The following is a 16,127-nucleotide window of genomic DNA, read 5'->3' as shown; positions in this document are numbered from 1 at the left end:
TCCCTTATTTCTCAGTTATCTTTCTGCTATAACGCTATAGCTAGTTTTTTATACGCTAAGGCTAAAAAACCTACTACTACATAGCTATTTACCTATACAAAGAAAGCTACTGCTATATGTGTGCATAATTATTGTTACAAAGCTTATTATAATACTAGCCTTTTCTCTAATATAGAAGAAAATAATAGTAAAGTTTAAGGTTTTACTTAGGTTTTGTTAACGTTATTAACTTCTTTCTATAATATAATAGCAATAATTAGTCGGCTACACCTAACCTATCCCCTTAACTGTTACTATCTCCCTAGCTATTACCTAAGTTATTATAATTACTTATATTATCTAATAATAGAGATACTAGTAATAAAGAGCCTAATAATAATTTAAATAATAATTCTTTTTTTTTTTACTTAGGTAATAGTTTAGAGTTACTAGATAATCTCCCTTACATCCCTGACCCTAAGCTAAAGGGTATTAATCTTAAAGCTATCTAGGCTTATATACACTATATTTATACTATTATTAAAAGACACCAAAATAGCCAAACCTTAGCTAAGTAGCCCCTTATTCTTTAATATTACTTTGCTCTTTTAGGTTCTTATTGCTACACCTAGTATATTTATTACACCAATAGCTATATCCCTATTTATTTCCTTTCTAGGTTATTCACTAAGTTCTTACTAATATTTCTTTATAATATACTACTACTATCTTAAGTAATTACTAAGATACCTTATTTATTTTTTATAGTATTTATTACTATATTAATTACAAAAAAATAGCTAATATTATAAAGGAATTAAGCAATATTATAGCCTAGTTTCTCTAGGCTCTTACTAATCTTAATATTAATCATTATTATGACTTCTATAATCCTACTTTTAAGCATATCCCTCTAATGTAATTACTTTTCCTTATTTTACCTATATTTCACTAATATTTCTTTATAAGCTAACTTCTATAACTATAAGTCTATAATTAACACCCATTATATCCTTATAGCTAGTTACACTAGCTAAGTTTAGGTTCCCCTTAGTTATTTACCTACATATATTAACGTTTATTTTTAAGTTTTCTTTATATTTCACCAGCTTAATTACTAATTTTCTTGTTTTTTCTAGAACTTCTATTAAAACTACTACTTAGTTCTTAGTAATTAAAGTTTTATTACTTAGTAGTTATATAAACAAAAGGCTTATAATAACATTATACGCCTTATTTATAACTAAGCTTTATAGCTTATAACTTACCTAGACCTTATTAACTTCTTAGCTAATATTTATTAATATATTAAGCTAATAAAGCTTAGCTTAACTTATCTTTAAAAGACTTTATATTTAATTTAAAATAAAAGGGTTTAATAGAATTATAACATTTTTATTATTATAGTTAATATCTTTTTTTTTTTTTAGGCATTTATATTTATAGTTAAAATATAAGAAGTTCTATATTTTAGTTAAAATAACTAGTACCTCTTAGTACTAATTTAGTTTAGTTTTATATACTTTTTTAGTTTATTTTTTAGTCTTTTTAGTCTTTTTTTTATAATTAAATACTACTTTTCTTATATTCCTTATATCTTTTTTATTAACTTAAAAGTTATATTTTAACAGCTAGCTAGTCTATTTAACTAAATAGTATATCTTATCTTTAGTATCTTAATAGTTAACTACTTAATTTAGCTTTTACTCCTTATTACTATCCTCTAGGTTAAGAGTTAGTAGTAGTTTATTATCCCTTATATTAGTTTTCTAAGGTTCTAGTAGACTAACATAAAACATATTGTATAGTCTTATGTATTTTTCTAGTAACACTAACTAATATACCTATAATCCTACTTTCTAAAGGATTTAAAATAGTTCTATAAACCTAAATATTAACTTTCTTTTAATAGCTTTAAAACATAAGTTTTTAATTAATAATATAACCAGTTATTTTATTTAAAAAGTTATAGCCTTATAATAGTTATTATAGGCTTTTACTTATCTTTTAATAGCTTCTTCTTAGTATTTCTTTAATTAATTTCTAAGGTTAATAAGTTTTTCTAGATAGTCTTTTATACCTTATACCTCTTCTCCTTAGATCTTATCCTTAAGATATAGTTAAAACTCTAAAGAATAGCCTATTAAGGCTTTAAATAGACTTATTTTTATTATTATATTTTTTATGTTATTTATAGTAAATTCTATTAATAGAAGTAAATTTAGCTAGTTACTTTGTTTTATAGCTATAAAGTAGTAAAAGTAATGTTTAACTATTTTGTTTATTGTCTTAGTTTAACTAAGAATAAGATTTATTATAAGAACTCTTATCTTATCTAATTATATCTTTATATCTAATAACTATATAAACTTACTATATCTATATTTGGATTAAGTAAAATAGGAGCTTTATAACCATATATAACTTGTCTATATATAAGATAAGCTTATAAGAATTAGGTTAACCTTAGAATTCTAGTCTTAGATCTAGTTAACCCTAGAATTCCAGCCTTAGATCTAGTTAACCCTAGATTCTAGAAAACCAACTCCTAGATTCCAGATAAGATTATTTTATTAGATAATCATATTACTAATAAGATATTAAGAAAAGGATATAAGCCTAAGATATTCTCACCTTTTAAAAAAAAAAGAAGATATAATAACATATATAAATATAATAACCTTATCTTTTTACCTTTACCTTCACTAAGTCTCTTTACTTCTTTATAACTATCTAAGAATATTACTAATATATTCTAAGTAGTTATAAGCCTAGCTTATAAAAGACTTATACTTATACTTTTATTTAATATAACAAAAATTTAACTTTACTAAGAGATAAACCACATTAGCTAAAGGAATTTTAAGGAATATAGCTCTAAGGCAACTATACCTTACACCTAGCAGCCTATATTTAGTAGAATAGAGGGACCAGCTTACTAGGCAAGCACTACACCTATCGCTATATTTTACGCTACTATAGCTCTAAGCAAATCACAATTCAATCCTACCTTACTAGTTAAAAGTTATTTCTAGTCTATATTTAACAAAGACTATATACCTTAAGCTGGAATTGAACCTAAGAGCTCTAATTAAGTTACTAATTTAACTAGTTAATCTAGAGGGTAGCTAAACCTCTAGACTAACTGCTCTGCTGTCTAGTAAAAGCTTCTTTAGTTAAAGGCCTATATATATCTTTAACCTAAGGCAACCACATAACGCTATACCGTTAATAACGACATTATAACAACCTAACTACTTTTAAGGCCTATTTTTTAAAACAAATTCAATAATACTATCAGAATACCAATATCTCTCTTTAATCAGCTAGAATCAACCTATAATAGAAAAAATCTATATTTTATATCTTTTTAGTAGTCTAAACTATTTAGTTTAAGTAACTAAATTTAAAGCTTTACTTATAAATAAAGATATTAACTCTAGTCTTAAAAACCTACTAATAATAATAAATCAAAAAACAACAAATACTAAAATCCTAGCTTATATAAAGCTATTTTATAAAGATTTACCTCTATAGGTTATAAAAGACTCTATAATAAGATATAAGGCCTAGAAGAAACTAAAGGATTTATATAAACCTACTAATTTTATTAATAAATATCTTACTTATAAAGAGTTTTTTAATATCTCCTTAGAATCTTTTGATTCTATAGAAAATTACCTTAATAAGGTAAAAAAGCTTATAGATAATCTTACTATAAAATCTATAGCATTACTAAAACAAGTAATTATTACTTAAGTATTAAATAGCCTAAATAATAGTTATAAAGGTTTTATAACTAATATAACATAAGCTCTAAGACAAAATTCAGATTTATATACTATTAAATCTTTGTTTATAAATCTTATAAATAAAGTAAAAAGAAAAAGATCTTTTATAGTCTTTTATACTTTTATATATAAAAAAGGAAATAAAAAGCCTTAAAAAAAGACTAAAAGGATATATTATAATAATTACAAAAAATCTAGTTATAAAGTTAAAGATTATGCTTTTCTTTATCCTTATAAAGCCCTAAAAGGCTAGATAAATAAGGATAAAGAATCTAATATATATTAGAAATATAAAAGAAAAGCTAATCTTAGAAGAAAACAACTTAATAAGGCATAAAAAGCATTAATAGCTAAAAAGGCTATTATAGAAGAGCTCTTAGATAATTCTAAATCTAAAGATATAAATATAACTATAGTAAAAACAGAACCTATAAATATTATAACAAATAACTAAAAAAAAAAGGATCTTATTAATCTAGACTTTAAAGACATAAGTCCTCTTATACCCTCTATAAGTTATAATAATAATAAAATATTAGGTTATAATATAAATAATTCTATACTTATATATATAAATATAAACAATAACTATACTATATTCTATATAAATACTACTACTACAGTAAATATTATAACAAATAAATCTCTTTTTATTAAGACTACTATAACAAATAAATAAGTTAACTAGAAAGAAACAAGAAAACAAAAAGTAACCCTTATAAGTAATATTACTATCTCTTTTCCTCTAGATAATAATAACATATATATCTTAAAGAACTATTATTATATACTATAGTTAGGTATTAACCTACTAAATTAAAATAAGATAAGAAAGCTTAATATAGCTTCTCTTTTCTAGGATACAAAGGTATCTTTAATAAATACAGTTAATAAAAAGACCCTTTATAAAAGGGAACTAAAAGATAAACTATATTATCTAAATATTAAAGTCTTAAATAAAAAGGATTTATACTAAAATAATAATAATAATATATATATAAATACTATAAAAGATAATAACTCTATAAAAAGAAAACCTTATAAGTTTAAAAAGGTTAATAATAAAGAAAAAAATAACTATATAAAGTGGTATAATAGATTAGGTTATATAAGTCTTAAAGTTCTAAAAGAACTATAAAATAACACTAATATAAGTAATAATATAATAGAAGACAACTTAACATATAATACTTATATAAAAGTAAACTTTACTATAAAAGTTAATAAAAACTTAGATAACTATAATAAAGAGTATAACTATATAGAAAAAGTTGCTTCTGATCTCTGTAGACCTATAACACCTTTTACATATAATAAATATAGATAGTTTATTATCTTTTTAAAAAGGAAATCTAGACTTACCTCTATTAAACTCTTAAAAACTAAAGAAGCAAAAGAAGTAAATACTACTATATTAAAATATATAAACAAAAATAACACAAATAATAATAAAATAAGAGAATTTAATATAGACAATAATCTAGAATTTAATAATAATACTATAAATTATATATATCTAATAAAAGGCATAAACTATAATATAAAAGTTCTTTATACATATAAACCTAATAGTATAATAGAAAGAGTTATTAGGACTATAACTAATAAAATAAGGGCTTTACTATTACAAGCTAACTTACCTCTATATCTATAGAGAAAAGCTGCTTTAATAGCAGTAGACCTATATAATATAACCCTACATAAGGCATTAAACTATAAAACACTGTTTAAAATAGTAAATAATATAAAGCTAGATATAGATTATATAGTTACTTTTAGCTTTATATACTACTATAAAAACAAAGACCTTAAGATAAAGAAATTAAATAATAAAGCTATAAAAGCTATTATTCTAAACTCTAAAAATAATATATATAAAGTATATGATTTTCAAAAAAGATCCTTTTTCTAGACTAGAGATATTACTATCCTAGAAAATCAATTTTTACCTCTTAAAATATTAAATAATACTAGTAATAATAATACTAATAATAATAACAATAATAATATTCTATATAATAATATAAGTAAAAAAAAAGCCTTGAATTAAGGAGGTAATATAATAAATAATAATAATTATAATAATTGTAATAACTATAATTGTAATAACTATAATTGTAATAATTATAATAATAATAAATCCAAGATAATAATCGAACTTCCTAAGCTAGATAGAAAGCTTAAAGATAAATATAAATAGGTAGTAGACTAAGAAAGCGCTTTATATACTATAGAAGACTACTCTACTATTAAACCTATACTTTCCACTATAAATAACTATAATAATAAGATAAATCGGTTTAATAAAGCTTCTTATATTCTATCTATAACTACTATAAAAGACCCTTCTATATATAAACAAGCTATAACCTCTATAAATAAAGATTACTAGATTTAAGTAATATTAAAAGAAATATTAGGTCTATATAATTTAAATACTTGGAAAATATTACCTTTACTTAAGGATATTAAGCCTTTAGGAGGTAAATAAGTATATAAAATTAAATATAATAATAATAATAAACCTATTAAATATAAAGCTAAATAAGTAGTATAAGGTTATAACTAATATATAGGTATAGACTACCTAGAGACCTTTAGTACTACTTGTAAACTAGAAAACTATAAAGCTATATTTATAATAAGTATTAAATTAGGCTAGATATTTAGGTAGTTCGACATAACTAATGCCTTTTGCTATACTAATATAGATAAAGATATATAGGTCTAACAACCTATAGGATTTTCCTATATAAATAATACCTATTAATATACAAATAATAACTATAAGAACAATAACTTATACTATAAACTAAATAAAGCCTTATATAGTTTAAAACAAAGCCTTAGACTTTAGTATAAATATTTAAGATCTATAATAAATAAATTAGGCTTTAAAGAATCTCCTTATAATAAAGGAATCTTTATAGCTAATAATAATACTATACAAGCTATATTAATATATTACGTAAACGATATTATAATAGTAGCTCTATTAGAAGAATATATAAATATCTTCTATAATACTATAAATAAAGAATTACAGATAAAAGACTTAGGAATACTATATATATTTCTTAGGAACGAGATAACTATACATAATAAGATCTTATATATACATTAAACAGAATATATAAATAAACTTCTAGATAAATATAATAAAAGGGATATATACCTTTATAATATACCTTTAGACCCTAATATAAAACTAAAAAGAAATATAGGGTAAGTAATACAAGAAAATATAACAAAATACTAACAGGAAGTAAAATCTCTACTTTTTGCTAGCCTAAAAACTAGGCCTAATATTATATATCCAGTTAATATATATACTTAATATATAAGTAATCCCTCTAAGGAGCATTTTATTACCCTTAATAAAATATAGGGATATTTAAATAAATACTTTAATAAAGGATTAGTATATAATTATAATATTAACCTTTAATTAGTTAGATTTTCAGACTTAAATTAGGCTGGAGACCTAGATGATAGGATGTTAACTACAGGATATATAACTACTCTAGGGTACTATAATATAATAAGCTGGAATAGTGTAAAACAGAAAACTATTACTTTATTTACTTATAAAGCTGAATATATGGCTTTATGTGAAGCTATTAAGGAAATAATATACTTATATAATTTATATAATTATATAATACTAAATTTAGATTTAAAACTAAATCTTAATATACTTATTATCCTTATAGATAATAAAGCCGCATAACAGATAACAGAAAATCCAGAGCTACATAAGAAAGCAAAGCATATTAATATAAAATATCACTTTTCTAGACAAGCTGTTAATAATAATAAGGTGTCCCTATTTTATTTATATACAAGTATGTTGAATGGATTCTCTCTTCCTGAGAGAACCCGTTTGTACGATCGTACTCGGGTTAAAGTTAGGGTGAACCAAAGATGTATTTTCCGTGATTATCTTCCTAACTACAAGACTTGGCTTTCGTACACAAGATATATGATCTCGTACGTCCCTGAGTCAGTTCGGCATGAATATACTTTTGATCCCCTCAATGGATAACCGAGGGCCGAATATCCAGTCTGTGCCCTCTGCCATGATGTGTGTCCCTGAGTCGTGCGTGTCGTACAACCAGCTGGTGCTGTTATTCCAACACTCACAACTTTTCTTTTGTGACTGCACGACTCCCTGCGGTGTCCAATCAGGTTGCGCTGATTGTGACATCAATAACCTCATCGTACAACCCTGTGGGTTAGGCCACTTGCGTTGTACGATAAATCACCAATATCAAAACTCCAGGCAACTGTCCATTTCCTTCTTGCCTGGTTGAGCAGGCAAGTCACGTGTTGGTGAAGTTCCTTCCTTCCTCGTTGACTTCACTTCTGCTCCTGCTGTTGACGTACCTTCCTTCCTTCGTACGGCAACCTTAGCTATTTAAACCCCTTCTCACTTGTTTTTTTCTTTTCCTCTTTTTCTTTTCTTCTTCACCCTTCGCACGCGTCGTTTTCCCATACAATCGATCAACGACGATCTTTCCCCTTCTTCCTCAATCAACTCCAACAACAACTACTTGTACGTAGGATTTCCTCTCATACGTTTCCTCTTACTGATTCATCAATAGCACCTCGCACGATCAATCCATCATGTCTCTCGCTGCCCCCGGTGGTTCGATCTTCGGCAACATCGGTATGCATACCGATGCGTCCGGTGGTCGTTGGCTTCGTCTTCCGACTGGCAACGCCAACAATCGCGCTCTTCTGTTGGCTCTGGCCATCAACGTACGTTGCTTTTGTCCTTACCTTGTCTTCGTACGTTAACCTTGACTGCAGGATGAGGAGCGTCTCATCATCAACATGCCGTCGCGCGATATCGAGATCCGCGTCACTAGCAACACTTCTGTCCAGCAGTTTGTTGCCAGCATCATCCGCCGCCAGGGCTACTTCCTTGCGGTCTTGGTTCAGTCTCGTGGTCGTGCGGCCATTGCCTGTGGCAATAAATGCGCGACTACTGACTCCCCGCGCTTCCGCCAGTGCACCCGCATTCCCACCTTTCAGGGTGGCGCCTGCGCCGAGTGCGTCTAGCAGTCGCACGGCGCTCGCTGCACCCACCGCGGTCGAGATGTTGATTCGTCCGACAACCCGGGCGATGATGATGACGATGATGACAACGGCGGCCCCAGCAACTACAAGGCTCCCAACGTCACTAATGCTCGTGAGCCTCGTACGCCTGGCAGCAAGCTTGGCAAGAACATCGGCAAGGGCGGTCGCTTCCTTGGCACTTCTGCCAGCCCCATGGTTATCGACAAGGAGTAGTCGCACAACTTCTCTTCCCTGAAATCTCGTACGACAATCAGATGGATCGCACGATATGGTAATTCGGGAAGGTTGTGGATATGGTGGAGGTACGATCCGACATTGATATCGGAATTGGTAGTGGTCAGGTATATCAGATACCTTCTTGAGGTTACACTTCGTTTTCAGATAGTTGGTAACGTACGGCGGTGAGGTCGTACGAATTAATTGTCAAGTGTTTTCTCCTAATCTTTCAACGTACGCCTCGATTCGAATCCTCAATGTGTTTGTTGTAATCAATTGTCCAAGTGCTGAGTTTGGCGATTTCTTGGTGAAGGCGTCGGCAGGGTTATCTTTCCCATCAATCCATCTCACTTCTGAGATCTCTTTCTTTTCGTACGACTCACGTAGACTCATAATATCAATCATAAGCCTCTTTTCATCTGTTGTGCCTAGTCGTACGAGGCACTCGTACAGAGATCGTGAGTCTGAACAGATGATAACTGGAATCCTTGGGAGTTGTAATGTACGAAGGATCTTGGTAAGTGTCGTACTAAGGGATATCCCACTATCAAATCCTGTGGTCATCCCGTACAACTCGCTTGCAAGTACGCTTCGTGTGACTCTCTTGCACTTTGTTGAACTCCAGTGTATAATGTTTCCTTTGATCTGGAAGTCTGTTGTCGTGCGAGCTGTTTCCTCAGCTAGTACGATAACAAATCCAAGTTGTGACGATAGATCTGAGTTGTTTGCAAATGATCCATCCGTAAAGATGTACATCTTCGCACGATGGAGATCAAGAGGGATATATGTAAGACCTCGTGTAGGGTTATCGATTTGCCACTGAAGTCGTACATTCAAAGCTTCAATATCCTTCTTATCAGGCTCCTTAGTTTGGGCTGCAGTTGACAGGTCGTACGATGCCTCTGGTTGACAGATAGATGCGAGGTATGCTCCTCTTGCCCTTTGGGAAACATACTGCTGATGTGCATCGTGCGCATCAGGATCAACGAGTTTCAGGTGCTTTGCCTGGCCTTTTTGAGTAAAGGTAATGTGGTCATTGTGCGATTGAATCTTTCCCCCATTAAAGTCAATTTCACTGTTGGGCGATAAGGTGGTCTTTGGTTTCGCACGAAGTCCTTTCCTTCTCAGCTCTTCTTCTTCTCTCTGGGAGAAGGCAAGTGTAGCAAAGCTAAGTGTATCGTCTGTCTGCATAGCTGTAATCCCGAAGGTATCCGGTCCTTCTGTTGTATACAGCAAGCATGGATCGTACGTTGACTCTGTCATCTTCAGATCTTTCTTGTGATGCTCAGAATAGGTTTTGTACCAGTATAGGCCTGACTCTGCTAGGCCGTATAGTGGTTTCAAGATATGGAGAAGTGTGTTCTTAGGGTATTTGTCTTCTAACTCCTTGGGTAGTCGTGCGATAATTGTCCTGGTTAGACGATCGTCCGACTGTGTATATGCCTGAGTTATGTCTCTGAGTTCCCCTTTGCATTTGTAGTCTCGCACAAGGGTAGGTCCAATCGCAAGTATGAGCCTTTGGCTCATCCGTTGGATAGTAGGTGCCTGGGTTAAGAGTTCTTCTTTCTCCCAGTCCCCATACCCTTGTACGACGAGTCTTGACTTCTCGTACGGCTTAGATGACAAGTTCTTGATCTCTCGTACCATCCGTGTCTTGTAGATACGGAGGTGGTCATGCTCTTTTGGATTGTACGGTACAAAGGTGAAGACTCCCTGGTTAATAAGGTTGTCTATCTCTGTTTGGTCTGACTCTTCGTACGGAGCACCTGGTGTTGTAATCACATTGTCAAGCCGTAACTTTTCTGCTAACTCCTTGTGGTCTTTTTCTTTCTGAGATAGAAATGCTTGATTGGTACGTGGTGATTGTCGTACAGCCCTTCTCTGGCCTTTCTTTGGTCTTCCTCTCTTGTTTGGCTGTTTCTGAGGAATAGGTCGTGCGATATCTGAATCTGACTGTGCTGTGTCTTGATGGTATGGTTTGACATGTGTCGCACGAAACTGTGTAGGACCATTGACCATCTTGACTGTCACTGTATGGCCTTCTATAGCCTGGACTTCGTACGGTCCAGTCCATCCCTTGTTTTCTCTCCATACTAGAACCTCACTCTGGATCGGTAGTGATAGTATGCTCTGGAGGTTAGGGCCATTTCTGGTGTTGATCGCACGATTGATCTCTACTTCTGCACGAATGCTCTGAAGCATTTTCATTGCCTTCTGGATTGCTTCTGCCCTTTGGGTGATTTCGGGCGATGGAGGTGAGTCCTTGTTAATCCTTGGATATGTCCCAAAGACAAGTAGTGTAGGTACGATGCCGTGCGGACCAGCTGTGTCGTTCAATGCCTTCACAGCCATCTGGAGGATGGTTTCCTCGTCCGTGTTGTGCCCAAGCTCAGCATACAAGATATCGTACGCACGCCTCAGAGGAGCGTGAGCTCTTTCTATCTTGCCTACTGCCCAGTGGGCTTCTACTGGCATTTCTTCGCACGATATGCCCATGATGTCGGCATAGTTCCTGAATTCTGCTGATGCGAAGTTTGTACCTGGGTCATGTACGATATGGTCTGGTGGACCAACGTACGTGCTGATCCAGCACTTGCAAAGTGCATTCCACGTATCTCGTGCAGATAAGGACTTCAGGAAGGTGGCTCCTTGGAAGCTTGTCTCTGTGTCGATAACGTGTAAGGCGTTCTTGTCTCTTAGTCGTACGACATCCACAACTATCTCATAGTTGAAGTAGCTTTCGTCTTTAAGTGTGAACTTAAACCTCTTTGGTGCTGAGTCGTGCGATTGACAATGATGACAAAACTTCTGGACCTTTTCTAGAATGTTGATGTCAATGTTGTGATGCCCAGCCTTCTTCAGGAGGTGGTAAAGACGGTCCGTACGAGGATGTCCAAATCGTCTGTGAAGCCTTCGGAGTTGTCCTTCTGTGAAGAACATGCTGGCCTCTGTGCGACTAAGGTTGAAGAATGGGTGACCCCATTTCCGTACGACTGGGATAGGTTTTCCATCCTGCCGTACAATCACGTTGTCGACGTTATTGAAATATGCACCTAACCTGTCTGCATCGTACAATGAAAACAGGAACGGAGTAGGAGCATCAAGGATGTGATACGTAACCTTTCCAAGCTGATTCTCCATTTCCATAGTGCCAACCGATGTGATTGAGTCACTTGCCCCGAATCGTACGTTTGCTGATCCTGGTCCCCAGGATATTGCCGTACGAGGGTTCTCCCGTAGGTATGCAAGGACTTGAGGTTTCCCTACAGTAGAGAACTTCGCTGCTCCTGTATCCCATAGTTCCCCTTGGTACGATGAGATATAAGGATCGTGCAACAAGAATTGACAGGCCTCTGACGTCTTTGGTAATGAAAAGATATCCTCCCCTGTCGTGCGATGGAAGAATGAAGAAGACATTAGGAAAGCTGATGTCTCTTCATCTCCTGTAAATTCTCCCTCCTCATCGCACGATTCGTCCACTGGGTTTTCTCCTTCAAAGTCAAGAAGGTACGAGGCAAAATCTCTCTGTGGTTCTTGTTCAAGTATACCGCATGCCTGAAGGTATTGGTCTTTCGCGCGATTACGTTCTTCGTCCGAATGATTCGTAGACCAACAACCCTCCTTCTTGCACACAAAACATCTTTTCTTAGATATTGCACGATTAAACCTAGGTCGTGATGAAGGTTGACCTTTCCAAGGTTGTCGAGAAGATCCTCTGTTGTCTGACGGTCTATTGTACGATGGTCGTGGGTAACTCTTGTTGTTAGAGTACCTTCTATCCACGAAGTTGATGTCGTGCGACATAGACTTCCTGTCTAAAGCGACTTGTAGTGATGCTCTTAGACTAGAAAAGAATTGCTCGCACGTGTGATGTGCTTTAAGATTGCTTAGAGCAGTTTCTAGCTCTGGTACACCTCTGCACGCTTGGGTGACTTGCGTACGAAGCATAATCTCCCCCTGAAAACCTGGGCCAAGTGCCCGTTGTACGAGGGGTATCTTGTCTAAGAGTATCTCTAATACGTCCATCAGATTCTTGTCTGGATTGTCTTGTCTGACTCGTGCGAAGGATAGACTTGTCCAATCTGTCCAATAGAGAGTGTGGTTGATGTTAGTGTTAAAATGCATTTCTAACATGTTGTACATCTCGTCCCATCTCCTTGTTGGTCCAATGTGATGGAGATAAAACTCTTCCGCACGATCAGCCAAGATATCAGGAAATACTGCATGGTATTGGTCTTCAGTGATCCTGAGGCGTCGACAAAAACTGATAAAGACCTTTGCCTTGTCGTACAGGATATCGTACGGCTTGCCCGTATAATTCCTGTCCTTTCTCCATCCCTTTTGGAAGATTGAAATTGTAGTTGGCTCGCACAATCCATTCTGGACTATTCGTCTTGGTGGTAGGTCATAGATGCTGTCTCCTTGATGTAAAGGTGTTGTACGACCCTGGATTTGTGGAAAACTCTCAACCTCCTGTGTGAATCTTGTTCCAGGAGGTATGTTTCCTGAAGCTGATTGTGACTGCTCTCGTACGATTGATGTTTGAGTTGTCTGTGTATCGTACGGGGGTTCGATTGGCTCTGTTGTTGGTTCAGCTGTGTTTTGGGGTAAAGTTGATTCAGGGTTTCGAACAGGTGTTTGAGTTGTTGTAATCGTACGACTTGGTGTAAGTGCTGTACGAGTAGAAAGCTGTTCTTCTTGCTCATCAAACTTCCTCCCAATCTCCTTGATGAATTCAACCAACTGTTGATTCACATTTCTTATTGGCGGTAATCGGAATCCCTTTAGCTCAATAAGTCGTATGAACTCTGCCCTGAACGCACGATAGACCTTTTCCCATTGGAAGGTAGACCATTCGTTGAAATCTTCGTACAGTGATATTGTCAGGTTTTCCTTTGATTGCCTAAGATGAAGCATTTCCATGTTGATGTACGCAATGTACGTAGTCATCTCTTCTTCGGACGGTGCCTGTGTAATATCGACTGGATTTCCCCAGCGTCTAGGATTCACAGTCTTCTTCCACGTGTGCAGTGGGACTTCGCTCCTTGCACTTATTTCTTCGTACGTTGGCAGGTATCCATCAATGTTGTCATATTGGCTTTGACGATTGTCTTCTGGATCCTCTTGGGAAGCCATGTTGTGTTCGGTAGTCGTTTCGTATCGTACGACGTCAAAATTGGTTTGTTTGGTGCCGTGGCGCACACTTTGTACTCTACGTACAGTACAATAAAGATTCTCGTCCGGTTCAGCTTAGCAGGCGACAACGGGAATCTGTCTTGTACGATAGTAAAGCAAAAGTCGTCTTTATCCTATCTACCCGGTTCAGCTTAGCAGGCGACAATAGGTAGGATTAAGGCTTCTTAGCACAAGAGACTTTCTAGCGTGACCCCTTAGGTATCCCTGAGGATTTCTCGCCTCGCACGAAGTGCAAGACTACCCGGTAGCCCGGCCGTAAAGCCTAAGTCTTGTCTCTTCACTCTTGCTAATCTGTGATTGCACAAAGCAATCGCACGGATTGCCAAGCAACCACTGATCAGTGTTGAATGGATTCTCTCTTCCTGAGAGAACCCGTTTGTACGATCGTACTCGGGTTAAAGTTAGGGTGAACCAAAGATGTATTTTCCGTGATTATCTTCCTAACTACAAGACTTGGCTTTCGTACACAAGATATATGATCTCGTACGTCCCTGAGTCAGTTCGGCATGAATATACTTTTGATCCCCTCAATGGATAACCGAGGGCCGAATATCCAGTCTGTGCCCTCTGCCATGATGTGTGTCCCTGAGTCGTGCGTGTCGTACAACCAGCTGGTGCTGTTATTCCAACAAAGTAATAATATTGCTAATATATTTACTAAAGCAATAAATAAAAATACGTTTAATTACTTTATAGAGACTATAAACCTTAATATAAAGGGGTTTTTACTTACAGAAACTAAAGACAATAATAATAACCTTAATATAAAGAAGGTTAAACAGCTAAAATACTAAGGTTTCCCCTTTAATAAATTTTTTATATACTTTTTCCTTATAATATAAGGTTTTTTACTATAACAATATATATAACTATAATAATATATATAAATATATAACTATAGTTTTTTCTTTATATATAAAGGTTTTTACTATAAGATATACTATACTATAAGTTTATTTTAACCTAGAATAAACTTAAGGGGAAAACTAAGAATAAGATTTATTATAAGAACTCTTATCTTATCTAATTATATCTTTATATCCAATAACTATATAAACTTACTATATCTATATTTAGATTAAGTAAAATAGGAGCTTTATAACTATATATAACTTATCTATATATAAGATAGGCTTATAAGAATCAGGTTAACCCTAGAATTCTAGTCTTGGATCTAGTTAACCCTAGAATTCCAGCCTTAGATCTAGTTAACCCTAGATTCCAGAAAACCAACTCCTAGATTCCAGATAAGATTATTTTATTAGATAATTATATTACTAATAAGATATCAAGAAAAGGATATAAGCCTAAGATATTCCCACCTTTTAGAAAGAAAAGAAGATATAATAGCATATATAAATACAACAACCTTATCTTTCTACCTTTACCTTCACTAAGTCTCTTTACTTCCCTGTAACTATCTAAGAATATTACCAACATATTCTAAGTGTTTGTTTATTAGTTTATAAGTAAAAGGCTATAAAAAGCCTTTGTTTTATCTTAGAGTGAAAATAGAGTTTAACTAGAAGTTGCTTATAAACACTAGTCCTTTATCTAAGATAATTTCTTTTAAGGCTTTAAATTATAGCTTTATCTTTTTATAGACTATTTTAGTAAATTCTATTATAGTTATTGTAGTATTAATTGCTATATATATATAGTACTTAGTAAATTAGTCTATAATCGTTAAGATTATATTTACCTTTTGCTTATTGTTCTACATAAAGGGTAACTTTGTTATAAAATCTATTAAGATTTCCTTAAATAGGTAAGTTAGTAAGAAAAGTAACTACAAGGTATTATATAGCTTATAAGGCTTTGTTTTTATACCTAGGCAAATACTATATCTATTAACATATTCTT

Source organism: Colletotrichum spaethianum (assembly GCF_022836535.1).
Source record: "Colletotrichum spaethianum MAFF 239500 DNA, contig02, whole genome shotgun sequence".
Taxonomy (NCBI): domain Eukaryota; kingdom Fungi; phylum Ascomycota; class Sordariomycetes; order Glomerellales; family Glomerellaceae; genus Colletotrichum; species Colletotrichum spaethianum.
The sequence above is the reverse complement of the archived record's forward strand: the minus strand, read 5'-3'. Positions refer to the sequence as shown.